The following is a 14,451-nucleotide window of genomic DNA, read 5'->3' on the forward strand; positions in this document are numbered from 1 at the left end:
TAAAAAGTTATGGCTAAAAGAGTGAACAAAGGTTAGTTTCGGAGTTCAGGCCCTTGAGCGCCCGCGCCTATCTTAGGAGCGCCCGCGCCTATCTTAGGAGCGCCCGCGCCTATCTTAGGCGCGCCCGCGCCTAAGCCGCGCCCAAATCGCGCCTACATTCTGCCTCCTTCAATATTTTCAACCCCAATGTTAGGCACGCCCGCGCTTGGCTTGGCGCGCCCGCGCCATTCTGAAAGCGCGACCCGCGTTGTCCGCATGGCCTTGCTTGCTTGCTCCTTAACTTCCTTTGTAGCTCTTCAAATGAACTCCAATTCTCCAAGCTCTTCATTCTAATAAAATCAACTCCAAAAGCCTACAAAACACGAGGAAAAGCACAAAAACATAATAAAGGGAGAAACGGAGCAAAAGGGGTACAAACAAGGGACAAACGTAGAAAAATACCGCGATTAGAGGATCTAAATAGTGGCATAAATGCCACTTATCATTTATGGACGCCTACTCTGGTTTCCATCAAATTCCTTTATGGAAGAAAGATCAGGAGAAGACGGCCTTCGTCACTGATCAGGGGTTATACTGTTACACGGTCATGCCGTTTGGTCTTAAGAATGCCCCGGCTACCTTCCTGCGAATGATAAACACTGTGTTCTTTGATCAGATTGGGAGAAACGTCGAGGCATAAATTGATGATATGATTGTCAAGATTAAACTTCAGAAAGATCATCTGTCGGACCTCCGAGAAACTTTCGCCACATTCAAGCGGCACCATGTCATGCTCAATCCCAAGAAATGTGTCTTTGGAGTTGAGTATGGGAAATTTCTCGGATTCCTTATCAATCAGAGAGGAATAGAGGCGAACCCTGAGAAGGTGCAGGCGTTCATTGACATGCAGTCGCCTCGTACCATCCGAGAGGTTCAGAAGTTAACAGGTTGTCTGGCGGCCTTGGGAAGATTTCTAAGCCGATCAGGCGACAAATGCCTATACTTTTTCCAGGCAATTAAGAAAAAGGCAAGGTTTGAATGGGGGCCGGATGCTGAGGCCGCCTTCCAGAAATTGAAAGTTCACTTGCATTCCTTGCCGAGGCTGGTCAGCCCTTTGCCCAAAGAAGTACTCTACATTTACCTGGCCGTCTCTAATCATGCGTTAAGCGTTGTTCTCCTTGCTGAAAGAGACGGCTGTCAGCTCCCGGTCTACTTTGTCAGTCATGTACTGAAAAATGCCGAGTTGAGGTATCCCCTAGTGGAGAAATTTGGTCTTGCACTCTTCATGGCTGTTAAAAAATTGAAGCCCTACTTTTTAGCACATGCAGTCGTCGTGTATACAGACCAACCTATCAAGCGGCCACTGACCATCATGGAGTCGTCAGGCCGAATGATCAAATGGGCCATAGAAATACAGAGCCTCGAAGTTACTTTCGAGCCTAGAAAAGCAGTGAAGGGGCAAGCCTTTGCTGACTTTATTGTTGAGATGACTCGTCCTCCTGACTCTCAAGTTCCAGACCAAGTCTGGAAGGTATATGTGGACGGAAGCTCTACTTCAAATGGTTGTGGAGCAGGCGTCATATGTCAGTCGCCAGAGGGCGACAGGTACGAGTATGCTCTACGCTTCAGTTTTCAGGCCTCAAACAATGAGGCAGAATATGAAGCTTTACTAGCCGGAATCCGCGTGTGCAAGGCGGCAGGGGCAAGAAAAATAGACGCCTGTTCCGATTCACAATTGATAGTGAGTCAGTACAATGGCGAAATACGAAGCAACCCATCCGGCCATGATCAAGTATTTACAGGCGGTCCAACAAGCAGTCGGCTCCCTTGAGGATTTCCATCTGATCCAAGTGCCGAGATCAGAAAACAACCAGGCGGATGCACTGTCAAAATTAGCATCATCGGCCTCCTCTGATACTCCTCGAACTGTTTTTTGGGATGTAATGGAGAAGAGAAGCATCGAGGAAGACCCTATTGGAATCCTAGACAGAAGCTCAACCTGGATGGATCCAATCAGGGCATATCTGGCAAATGGTACCCTGTCGGATGATCATCAACAGGCGGCAGCACTGAAAAAACGAGCAACCTGTTTTGAAATAATAAAGGGAGAACTTCACAAAAGGGGGTACCTTCAACCCTTCTTAAAGTGTGTTACTTCAGAAAAGGGACGAGAGATACTAGACGATCTTCACTCCGGTTACTGCGCTTCCCATATAGGCGGTAGGTCGCTTGCTCAAAAGACAAGGCGGCAGGGCTACTTTTGGCCTACTTTAAAAGCAGATGCAATGGAGATGGTGAAAAAAATGTGACAAGTGCCAAAGGTTTGGCAAACTAATTCACCGTCCGGCTACTGACCTCACTACCATTCATAGCCCACTACCGTTTGCTAAGTGGGGCATGGATATTCTGGGTCCATATACGCCTGCTACAGGCGGAAGGAGGTACATACTTGTTGCCGTCGACTACTTTACTAAATGGGTAGAGGCGGAGGCTGTAAAGGGAATCAAAACGAAGGATGTAATTTCATTCATTTGGAAAAATGTCATCACTCGGTTCGGGGTTCCCATGTCTATGGTGTTTGATAATGGTCCCCAATTTGAGACGCCTGTTCTCAAAAGCTGGTTGGGTGACCAAGGAATTGCACACTACTTTGCATCTGTCGGCCGTCCACAAGCCAACGGCCAGGTAGAAGCCTTTAATAAAATCATCTCAGACGGTCTCAAGAAAAAGATTGAACGAGCAGGCGGCCTATGGGCGGATGAATTACCACATGTTCTCTGGGCCATTAGGACGACTGAAAAAGGGGCGACTGGAGAAACTCCATTCCTCCTAACTTATGGTGCGGAAGCTGTTCTTCCAATAGAACACTACGAACCGACTCTTCGAGTAATGCTATATGACGAAGAGGCAAACTGGGAAGCCATGCGCCTGGCATTAGACTCACTTCCTGAAAGGAGGGGCAATGCTGTCTTGCGCCATGAAATTTACCGCCTGAGAATGACTAGATCATACAACAAAAAAGTACACAGGCGTCCACTCAAAGTGGGGGACTTTGTACTTGGAAAAATGGAAGCAGTTGGTAGGGCTAATGAGCCTGGCAAACTAACTCCCAACTGGGAAGGACCCTACCGAATTTGTGAAGAGGTCAGGGACGGTACCTACCGTCTGGAAACACCAGACGGATGACCGTTGCCTCGAACTTGGAATGTAGACAATCTTAAGAAATATTTCTTTTGAATGATGTAAATAGTCAAGGGCTACTTAATAAAAGTTTGCACTTAGTGATCAATTTTGTACTAAGAGGGGCATGCCTGCTGAAAAACAGTCGGCTACTCTCCATGTTTAATTTTTATTTAAGAGGGGCATGCCGTCTGTACCTTTACAGTCGGCTACTCTCCATTGAGTATTTCACTCTATCTTCAGAGGGGCATGCCGTCTGTACCTTTACAGTCGGCTACTCTCCATTGAGTATTTCACTCTATCTTCAGAGGGGCATGCCGTCTGTACCTTTACAGTCGGCTACTCTCCATTGAGTATTTTACTATTTTCAGAGGGGCATGCCGTCTGTACCTTTACAGTCGGCTACTCTCCATTGAGTATTTTACTCACAATAGGGGCATGTCGTCTGGACATATAGTCGGCTACTCTCCATAAGAAGATGGCCGACTGGTTCCAAACACATAGCCACCCCCCTAAAACTTAGCTAAAAAGATTAGGGCCTGGCCGACCCTGTGCCTAACAGGCGGCTACCCTCCTTTTACTTAGCACCTACGTTCACCAAGAACTTACCAAGGCCACAGGCCGAATGATCAGACTAGGCGCCAAGCCAACTGATCAAATCTTCAAAACTAATACGACCTGTCCCAACATCACAGCAGGCGTCCGGCGGCATCCCTCCGGATGAAATTCGTCACAGAGAGCAGCTCCCTTTTGGGTGGAACATTGCTCTATAAACTAATTACATGGCACCTATACGACTGCCCCCAAGGGCAACCACGTAGCCGTTTTTGAGACAAGGATAACTCTATCACTAACCAAACCAGTGGTAGCAGTTGACATCTGAGTCAGATGACCGCCTGTATTACTTGGGATAAATGCAGGGGGTACCTCTTGAGCTAATAGCCAACAAACATTGGCGAATCAAGGGGTCTAGCCGGCCTCCGCCGCCTGGTACCTCTACTTCTCAAACAAGAGTGACGGTGACTGAGTAACACCAATGTTAACTCATAATCACTCCCACAAACTTGGTATGGAACTTCAAAGGTTTGAGTAGACCGCCTGTTTTTTGGCAAACAGGGGCACTCAAACCCCTATTCCTACTAGGTAACCTCTTGAGTAGACCGCCTGGTACCTTAACTACTCAAGCAGGAGTGACGGCGATTGAGTAACTCCAAAGTTAACTCATAGTCACTCTCTCAAACTTAGTATGGAGCCTAAAAGGTATGAGTCGTCCGCCTGTTTTTAGCAAACAGGGGCTCTCAACCACTACTCCTGCTAGGTTAACAAATGAGTTAAAAGCCAACAAACATTGGCGAATAAAGGGGAACAACCGGTACCCACCGCTTGATACCTCTACTACTCAGTTCCTTGGCAACTAAGTAACAATCATGTTCACTTGTTCAGACCACTTTCCTACTTGGTTAAATTTACAAATGACAGGACCGCCTGCCTAAAAAGGATCCAGTCTTTAAAATAGTTCGAATACCGATTGGATAAATGGCCGACTGATCGTCTATCCTGGAAACAGACAACCAGTCGTCCAGGGGCATAGGCGGCGTGACTAACTATCCGTACCTGTCTGCAACTATCGGCCATGTAAAACAGTCGGTATAGTGAACATTTGGATATCAGAATATTCAATACTTAGACAAATTTGAAGCAAAACAAAAATTTATTAAAAAGAAGCCGGTCATTAAAGACCGACAAAGTATTCAAAGCCCCGGCCCCCTGGCCGGGTAAATACAAAACAAACGGCACGCAGGTCGTGGAAAGAATACATAAAGCTTAAGAAGGGGGCAGATCTTCAATATTAGCAGCTGCCGCCTGGTCAGCACTCTTCTTGCTGGACTCGGCTTCAGCTTCATCCTTTTTTGATGCATTACCCCCAAGCGGCACAAGCGCCACTACCGGCTCCTCCTCCTCCAACGCCTCTTCCTCAACAGCCGCCAGGATCTCTTGATTATATGTATCAGAACACTGGCGGTACGTTTTTTTCCATGAGGCAAAGTCGGCATTGGGGAAGAGGCGGCCCCAAGTCATGCGCTGGATTTGAGCGGAGTCTTCCATCATCTCCCGGACCAGCTCTTTCTGTTTTTTCTCGGCCTTTTCCGAGAGCTCCTGGGTAAGACTCTTCTCCTGGGTCACCAGGCGTTCCTTTACGTTGGCCAAGGATTTCTCCAAGGCTTCGTATGAGTACATCTTTAGGCGAAGAGGTTTCAGCTCGGCCTTGAGATTGGTGATGGTCGCCTCCAGCTCGCCATTCCTCTTCTGGGCCGCCTCTAACTGAGCCCGAATAGCGGCGGTAGCCTGCGCCTGATAATAAAGAATATCAATGGTCAGAACTTCATTTTGGGCAATTTGAAACATTGCCTTATCACAGTTGGAGGCGGCCATGGCTTTTGCAGCCTTTACCTCTTTGTTCTTCCGGTCAAGCGGCTTGCGAAGGCCGTTCACTCGGAGCAGGGCCTATGTAAAAAGGAACAGGCGTCAGTTTCCAAACAAAAAAGAAAACAGGCGTCCAGAAATTCAAATACTCAAAAATATGCTAAGTATACCTCAGCAAGGACCCCTGCAATCCCGTCTAGCTCAAGGGTGCCGACACCCCTGACCGCCTCCCTTTCAGCTGGAGGAACGGCTCTGATCATAGACTTGGCCACCTCTACCAAGTCAGGCTCCTGAGGGCCGGCTGCATCAAGCATAAATAAACGGATTAGACCTAGTAAAAAGGGAGCAAGTCTAAAATTTACAAGGACAACTTCATACTTCTAGGCGGCCCAGTTGGAGTTTTAGAAGAGGTGGTCGGCTGTTTCTCAGCCGCCACATGTTTCCTGGCAGATCCAGGAGAGCTCGCAACAGTCGTCCTCCGGGCCTTGGGGTCCGGCTGTTGGGAAGAAGAAGCCCTTGGAGCACCCGTCTAAAAAAGAAGAAAAAAAAAAGTCAGTATATGCATAAACACAACTCTAAAAAAAAAAAAAGGGGTGAAAGGTTCGAAGCCCACCAAGGGTGCCCCCTTCTTGGGGGAGTCGGTTGAAGCTTGTTGCATGATGGAGGCCCGCAACATGGCCGCCGCAGTCTTGGAGGCGGTAATTTTGCTCATAGCGTCCGCTGCAAAAACAAATAGCAAAGTTAATAAGTCATAACAAGAAATGTATGGAACAACAGAGTATTCGACAGGCCGACTACCTCTTGAGCACCGACTGCTGAGGCCACAGGCGGCCAAAAAGTACTCGTCATAGAGCCATTTGAAGCTCGGGACGCAGTGTAGGGGTACTTGCTCTCGTACCCCTGAAGTAGAGTCGGCCCTTGACTCTACTTTAAAGAGTCCTTTATCCAGGATCTCTTTCTTAGCCTTGGGGGGAACAGGCGGCATGCTGCGGCCGCCTGCAAGAAGGGGCGGATTCCTGTTCCACCTATTGAAGCGCTTGTTCAGCTCAGTGTCTGAACTCTCAATGATGAGGAAGGTGCTCCGCTAGTCCTTCCACTTGTTTGCTTTACCTCTCGTCATGAGGTAGCCCCTGTGGCTTGTCAATTGATACCAGCCGGTACCGCCTGCCTTAGGGGTCCGGCTGAGATAGTTCATATGGGCGAAAGCCTCGAAGCTCGGCTCCACCCCGTGCAGTTCGCACCCGGCCACATAGCCGAGTACATTGACCCAGGAGTTCGGGGCTAACTGCCATAACCCCAACTCATACCCATCCAAGATCCGCTGAACAGCCGGATGTAATGGGAAGCGCAGCCCAGCCTTGATGGCCGCCTCGTAGCAGCCAAAGCAGGCGCTATCATAACTGGTACCAGCCGGCCAGACGACTGTGTCTTCTGGATCCGGCACAAACACTAAAAAGTCGGGGCCCATTGTGTGGTTTGCGATAAAGCTCTCCACTTTCTCTTGCATGACTGTGATCCGGCCCCGAGGTACCGTGCAGTAGTAGGGGGTATTTTGCTCTCGGTAAGAGGCGGATGGCTCCGCCCAATTGTCCCCCTTCTCAACTGCGTGAGAAAGCCTCGCCTCTTGCAGGCGGCTATTTTTCTCTTCTGTGTCCAGAGAAGCATGGCCAGAAGAGCTAGACTCGGAATCGCCCTCTGACGAGTCCGAAGAGGACGACTCCTCCCCTCTCCCGGAGGGGCCCGCCTCCTCTCTTTGAAAAGGAGCAGAATTGTTAACTGTTAAATGGGAAGGGGTCACTATGACTCCTCCCTCAGAATTGTTAATTGTTTCACTTCCCACTAATCGGCACCCTGTGGGAGGAGCCGTCTGAATTTGAGATCCTAGCAGTCTTTTTCGTTCTGGCCATCCTGCTCTGCATAGACACAGATACAGTCGGACTTTGTATAAAGGGCAAAGATGGGTCCGGAAAAGGGCAGGCGGCACTCCTAGTCCTAGATTCAGCCGTCCCCGGTGACCGGCTGATCACTAACCTAGGTCGTGTCGTGTGCTTCTGTGGTGCCATTTCAAAAAATAAAAAAAATTAAGAGTAAGAGAACCGACAGTTACCTGAACGAGTGACGGTTGATGAAGTGCTGAAAATCCTGTGCAGTCGGCTTGTCAGAACAGGCGGTAGGCAGAAAAGGTCCAAAATGTCAGAGCAAGTTCAGGGGTCCGAATGTTCTCTCACAAAGTTCTCAAGTGTGAAAATGACTCAAGACAACTCTCCCTTATATAGGCGAAGTGAGAAGGCGAAAGGTCACTTTCAGAATTCAAAATTTGGGCGGGAAAATCTCTCGGCCTTTCGCCGACTGACACCTGTAGCAGGCCGTCGCCTGTTACAGTGCAGCACCTGTCACAGGTAACACGTGACCAGTCACGTGCCACCTCTGAGGGGCAAATGATTAGGGGATATTGCTCCTACCAATCGGAATGCGCCACGTGGGCCAATCAGGTCCTGCCAAGTGTCCCCCAGTTGGAACTGTCAGGGCTTGCCACGTGGCACGCGCTTATTTGTCCACTTTGGACCTATTATGTCATGACATGTGGCATACTCCATGCCTAATGGAGAAACCGGCCACCCAGGCCCAGCTTCCGAGGGAAGCCCAATCAGCCCTAGGTTAACCTAAACCTAGGATTGACACGTTTCCCAAGGTTATAAATACCTCCCTTAATCCTCATTAAGGGGGGATTACGCAAAAAACTCACATTAAACACTCTCACCTAGAGAGACTCAATCACTTTAATTTCTGCATTAATTACTCCTTAATCAAGTACTAGCTTGACCGTTGGAGGCGGAGCTCCCACCACCAGGAGTCTCCGTTGTTTTGCAGGTACAGGCGTCCGGTTCTAGTCTCGGAATTGTAACTCTCCCGCAGGACATCAGAAAACCCCGAAACACAAACGGCCAAGTTGAAGCCTTCAACAAGGTCATCTCAGACAGCATAATAAAGAAGATTGAAAGAGCTGGCGGCCTTTGGGCGGATGAGTTACCTCACATCCTTTGGGCCATCAGAACAACTGAAAAGGGGGCAACCGGTGAAACCCCGTTCCCATGACATACGACACTGAAGCCGTCTTGCCAATTGAAATTTATGAACCAACACTCCGAGTCATGCTCTATGATGAAGAGGCTAATTGGGAGGCCATGTGTCTTGCATTAGATTCACTCCCGGAGCGCAGGGGCAATGCCGTCTTACGTCATGAGATATACCGTTTGAGAATGACAAGGGCTTACAACAAAAGAGTTCACAAGCGGCCCCTCAAAGTGGGGGACTTTGTGCTACGAAAAATGGAAGCAACCGGTAGGAAAAATGAGCAAGGAAAGCTAACCCCGAATTGGGAAGGCCCCTACCGGATTTTTGAAGAAGTGAGAGGCGGCACCTACCTCTTGGAAATACCAGACGGCAGGCAGTTAGCCGAAACCTGGAATATAGATAACTTGAAAAAGTACTACTTCTAAGGAGATTGTAAATATTCTTGTAAATAGAGTAAATGAATGAAAATAATACTTTATTTCAATTTTTTGTATAAAGTCCCATGTGCCATGCACACCCGGGCACCTTTTAAGTCCCATGTGCCATTCACAACCGGGCATCTTTTAAGTCTCATGTGCCATGCACAACCGGACACCTTCTAAGTCCCATGTGCAATGCACAACCGGGAACCTTCTAAGTCCCATGTGCAATGCACAACCAGGCACCTTCTAATTCCTATGTGAAATGCACAACCAGGAACCTTCTAAGTCCCGTGTGCAATGAGCAACCGGGCATTAGGGCTAAGTACCTAACTTAGCTAATTAAAGGCCCAAGGCCAGTATATTTTAAACCGCCTGCTCTAACCATGAGCAAGCACCCAGCGATGCCCATCCGGGTGAATTCGTGGAAGAGAACATCTCCCTTCCGGGTGGTACATTGTTCTATGCGTCAAAAACTCAAACGGCTTTAACTGGTTAGGTTAAACTCGTGAACGTTTGAATGACCAATCGCAAACGAGATACACCCGGTTATTGCCCCAAGGCGATACAGGCAGTAAATTAAATCTTGTTAAGCATCCGGCTTTTACCCAAAAGCACCGCAGTCGGCCCCGCTTCCATGTTGAAGTTCAACCTGATTGACTTCAAATTTTATATCTTAAACACTGCAACCGGCTATTTCCCTAAGGCAATACAACCGATAAATTTTGTCGTATACTGCAACCGGCTATCGCCCCAAGGTAATACAGACGGAGAAATCAATCGCCATCCGCAGCCGTCCGTTGCCAAAAGCAATACAGCCGGCAATAATTTCCAAAAATATGGATTAAACCCTATCTAGATAAAGAGATACCTATATTTTTGTACAGGCGATAATCTATATTTTTGTACGCATCCGACTTTTGCGAAGAAACATTCAGCCTGATACGATTTGAAGCGCATACGTCCGGCACGAGGCCACCTGCATGCCACCATAGGCATCGGCAGGTACCAAGTGGTAACCTGTAGCCGGGTGAGCGTCAGATTAATTCAGCCGGTGCAGTCAGCAGATTCAACTTGAATTGATCCTATTGTATAACGGTCAAGGACCGCCTAATTGTTCATCCGGATGCTTATGGACGGCTGCCTGCTTAGAGTTGGTAACTATAAGCAAACAACCATCCAGGGGCAAGCAGAGCCAGTGCATCCGGCATATCACAAGATTTCATGCAAAGCAAAGTGCAAAAAATAAAAAGAATTGAAAATATGCAAAGCAAACCGACACAGTCGGTATATATATATTGAAATTTTAAATTCAAATGTTAACCGGACCCCCGTCCGGGAAAGTGATATAGAAATTCACGGCTCGCAGGCCGGTAAAAAGAAAGAACTTTAAAGATTCTACTGCTGTTGTTGCTGCTGCTCCGGCTGCTAGCCCTGACCGGCATTAGGGGCATCCTGGGTCTGCTGGGGTTGAGTTTCCCCACCCGGCACTTCTTCCTCTGCCTGCTCATCCCCAATGCCGGCCCACTCCTCAAAAGGCGCCGGCTGCTTAAGCCCAGGACTTGAGCATCAAATACTTCGGTTGCGTATTTGTACCTCAAGTCGAAGAAGGCATAGTCGGTGTCCGGGTGGATCATGGACCATGCCATCTTCATGCGTGCTTTGTAGTCACGCTCATTCTCGGTGACCAGCCGAGTCTGCTCAGCCGACAGCTGATCTAGAGCTTCCTTCTTGGACTTAACCAGATTGTTCTTGGTTTTGTCCAGCTCCTCCTTCAGCCGGGTGACCTCATCCTTCAACCCAGCTCTCTCCTTCTCCGCATCCTTCAGAGCCTGGATGTCGACTTTGAGTTGGTCAATCTGGAGCTGCCGGTCGGCAGCAGTCTGATTGGCGGTATCGGCAGCAGCCGTCAGCTCCCGGATGAGCTCCTCTTATTTCATCTCCCGGGCTTTAGTTTGGATTTCAAGCATTAGGGAGTTGTATTGACAGATATCATTTAATTCGGCTGCCCGTTTCTAGGCATCCCTTACCTCCTCTTGCTTCTTCCGCAAGGGGGTTTTCAACCCATCAACCCTCAGCAACGCCTGCAGATACAACCGGAAAAGAAGTCAGTTTCAGTCATAAATAAACCGGCAACTAGCAATCTTCCACAAAAATACTCCATCTGGTAAATAAGCAGATTGCACAAAAATACCCCATCCGATAACTTACCTCAGCCAGTAGTAAGGTAATCAGGTCAAGGTTGACCTGGCTGATACCCGGCACAGCCTCCCTCTCGGACCGGGTCAATGTCCTTAGCATTCTCTTGGTGTAGTTTTGCATATCCGGCCAACAAGAAGCTATATCTGCATCATGAGAGATATCGGTTAAGTGTTGGGAATAAACGGCTCCTATATTCAGCCGGTTGCCGATAGAGTCCCCTGACTAAGAAGCATGAGATTTGACTCGAATTGGCCCAAGCGGCCAGGGGGGTCAAAAGTGAAGTCCATACCTTGGTTATCAGGCTGAGGGGTGCCACCACCCCCAGCCGCATTTGAGCCGGATGCAATAGCAGGCACCCGGCTAGAAGGAGCCGCAGGCTCCTTAGACCCGGCCCCAGCCGGCTCTAAGCTTAAGCCCAGGCTTTGCAGACTTTTGCCTGCGGTCGTGGGCCTCTCAGGAGCCGGTGCCCTGCCGGCTGATGTTGATGCAGGGCCGCTTGCGACCCTCCGCCTCTGCAAAGCTGGCTGAGGGAGTTCCTCTCCCGGCCTCCTTACCATTTTCCTTAAGGAGCGAGGAATGTTTTGGCTCCCCGTTTGTAGAATATATCAAAGCTTGAGTTAGAATCAAATTATTTACAAGGCATACAGACGGCATAAGATCAGCCGGTTCTTACCCCACTGGCTCGGGCCGCAAGTTTGGCCCGCTTCCGTTCGAGTTGCTCTTTCCTAATCTCGGCGGCTGACCTAGCCGGTGTTTTTTCAGGAGGAGTCATCTCGAGCCCTTTCTCTGCAAAATAGAAAAAGGAAAATGTTAACAGCTTTCAAACACCATACAGGTGGCATAAATCGCCGGTTAAGCAGTAAACCTTTGTCCTAGAAAGTGCTGAGACCGCAGGCGGAAAGGAACGCCTCGTCTTTGAACCAGTCCGGATGAGGGACCCAGAATTTGGGGACAATGATTTGTGTCCCATCATCCAGTGGCTGAGTGGTTTTCTTAAACAACCCCGGCTCCATAATGGCATCCCAAGCCTCAGCCGACACCCTTGGTAGGCCGCATTTCTTTCCTAGTAGAGCTGGGTTCTTATTATATCGGCGCATCCGGTTAGCAGCCGTAGATTGTGAAAAGACAAATGGAGGGCTTCTCCAAGGTCATCATAAATTCCGGATGCGTGGTGAGTGTGTACCACACATTCCAGCCGCCTGGGGCACGGCTCAAGTAGTGCATATGCGCGAACGCCTCCCAGCTAGGCGTCATGTCCTGCATCTCGCAGGCGGCAATGTATCCAATGATATTAACCCAAGAGTTGGGTGTGAGCAGCTAGACACCAAGGTCATAACCTCGTAGAATGGATTTAATTGTTCTATGGAGGGGGAACCGGAGGCCGGCTTTGAATGTCGCCTCATAGTAGCTGAAATAGTTGTCGACATGCTCCAGGTCGTCTTCCCAGACAACGGTTGCCGTGGCAGGCGGGACGCCAACCTCCCATCTGGCTCCAACCGGGTGCTTTTCCAAAAAAGCTGAGAGTGTTACGTTTAGCGTCACAACATCCCGGGCGCTTATGTGCGTCTCTAATGGATTATTTACTGAGGGCCAGTTGTATGCCTCCTCATTATCTTAAGGGGCATCTGATGTCATGGTTGACTCAGTAGATCCGGCCTCCTGATCGGTCTCCTCACCGCTTGAGCTCCCGGATTCTTCAAGAATCTCATCACCGGGCGTACTCGGGACGCCCGGTTGGTCAAAAGGAACATCTTCAACCGGAGTTCCGGCGGAATCATCTGATTAGTACTCGGGGTCAACAACCGTTTTCCTTGTCCGAGCAATTCTGTCCTGCACATGAACAGAGACGGTCGGATTCGTAGAAGAATAAAGGTGGTCCACACACCCCTAGACGGCATCCCCAGTCCTAGATTCAGCCGTATCCGGTGACCGGTTGACAACTGCCCTAGGTCGTGCCGTGTGTGTATTAGGAGAGTCCATTACTCTAACAACCTATAAAACCGGTAAACTCAAAAGGTTACAAGGGGGCAAAGGTGATACCTTGAATTTGCGAAGATGTTTGTAGAAGACTAGTCTGAGTTTCCAAGTGTGGCTTGAAGAGGCCACAGGCGGAGCAGTCCGTTTGTGTATGAGAATCTGAAGCACATAGACAAACAGTCAGACATTTTGGAGAAACATCACCCAAAGATACCCCAAGCAGTATCAAGGAAGCTTGCCCAAAGATCACCCAAACGGCATAAAGGCCGGTTGAAGGTCTAGTGAATTGGGTTGCAGAGCATTGTTCAAAGACCCCACAGGCGGTATCGATAAAGATTGCTCAAAAGCCCCCCAGACGGCGATAAGACCAGCTGAGAGTCTTATGAATGCCAAAAAAAAAAAGAAAAAAAAAACAAAACAAAACAAAACTTCTCAAAAGATACCTCAAACGGTATCCAGGAAGAGTTACTCAAAGACCCCCAGACGGCATGAGAACCGGCTGAGGGTTTTACAAGAGCATATCATGAGCTAGTTATGAAGAAAATTGCTCGAGCATACCCCATACGACATACGTCGGGCTAAGGGTATGATATATCTCAGTTTTGGAAAAACAATTGTTTGAAGATACCCCAGGCGGTCCATAACAGTCTGTAGGTCTAGTTATGAAGCAATTGTCTGAAGATACCCCAGACGATCCAAAACCGTCTGTGGGTCTAGATTTAGAGATCCTTTGTTTGAAGGTACCCCAGAGAGTTACTAGCCGTCTGAGGGTCTATGAAATGCAAGTTTTGATGAGCAATTGTTTGAAGATGACCCAGGCGAAATATTTCCGGTTGAGGGTCTATTGAATGCAAAATGTTAAGACTACTGTCTAAAGATGCCCCAGACGATATATAACCGTCTGTGGGTCCCTTGAATCCAACCCCCTGAAGACAGTTGTTCAGAGATGCCGCAGGCGGTATCTCACCGTCTGTGTGCCTATGGAATGCATTATTGGAAAGTTAATGGTCTGAAGATACCCCAGACGGTCCAAACCGTCAGTGGGTCTATAAAATGTAAGACATGGAAGAAAGGGCTTGAGGTGCCCCAGACGGTTTAAGACCGTCTGTAGTACTCAAATCAAGAAGAAATCAAGAGCCAGACGGTACCTGGGTGAGTCGATTGAAGAAGCACTTAACCGGTATCCGGATGCGTT

Source organism: Chenopodium quinoa, unplaced genomic scaffold (genome assembly GCF_001683475.1).
Source record: "Chenopodium quinoa cultivar QQ74 unplaced genomic scaffold, ASM168347v1, whole genome shotgun sequence".
Lineage (NCBI taxonomy): Eukaryota > Viridiplantae > Streptophyta > Magnoliopsida > Caryophyllales > Amaranthaceae > Chenopodium > Chenopodium quinoa.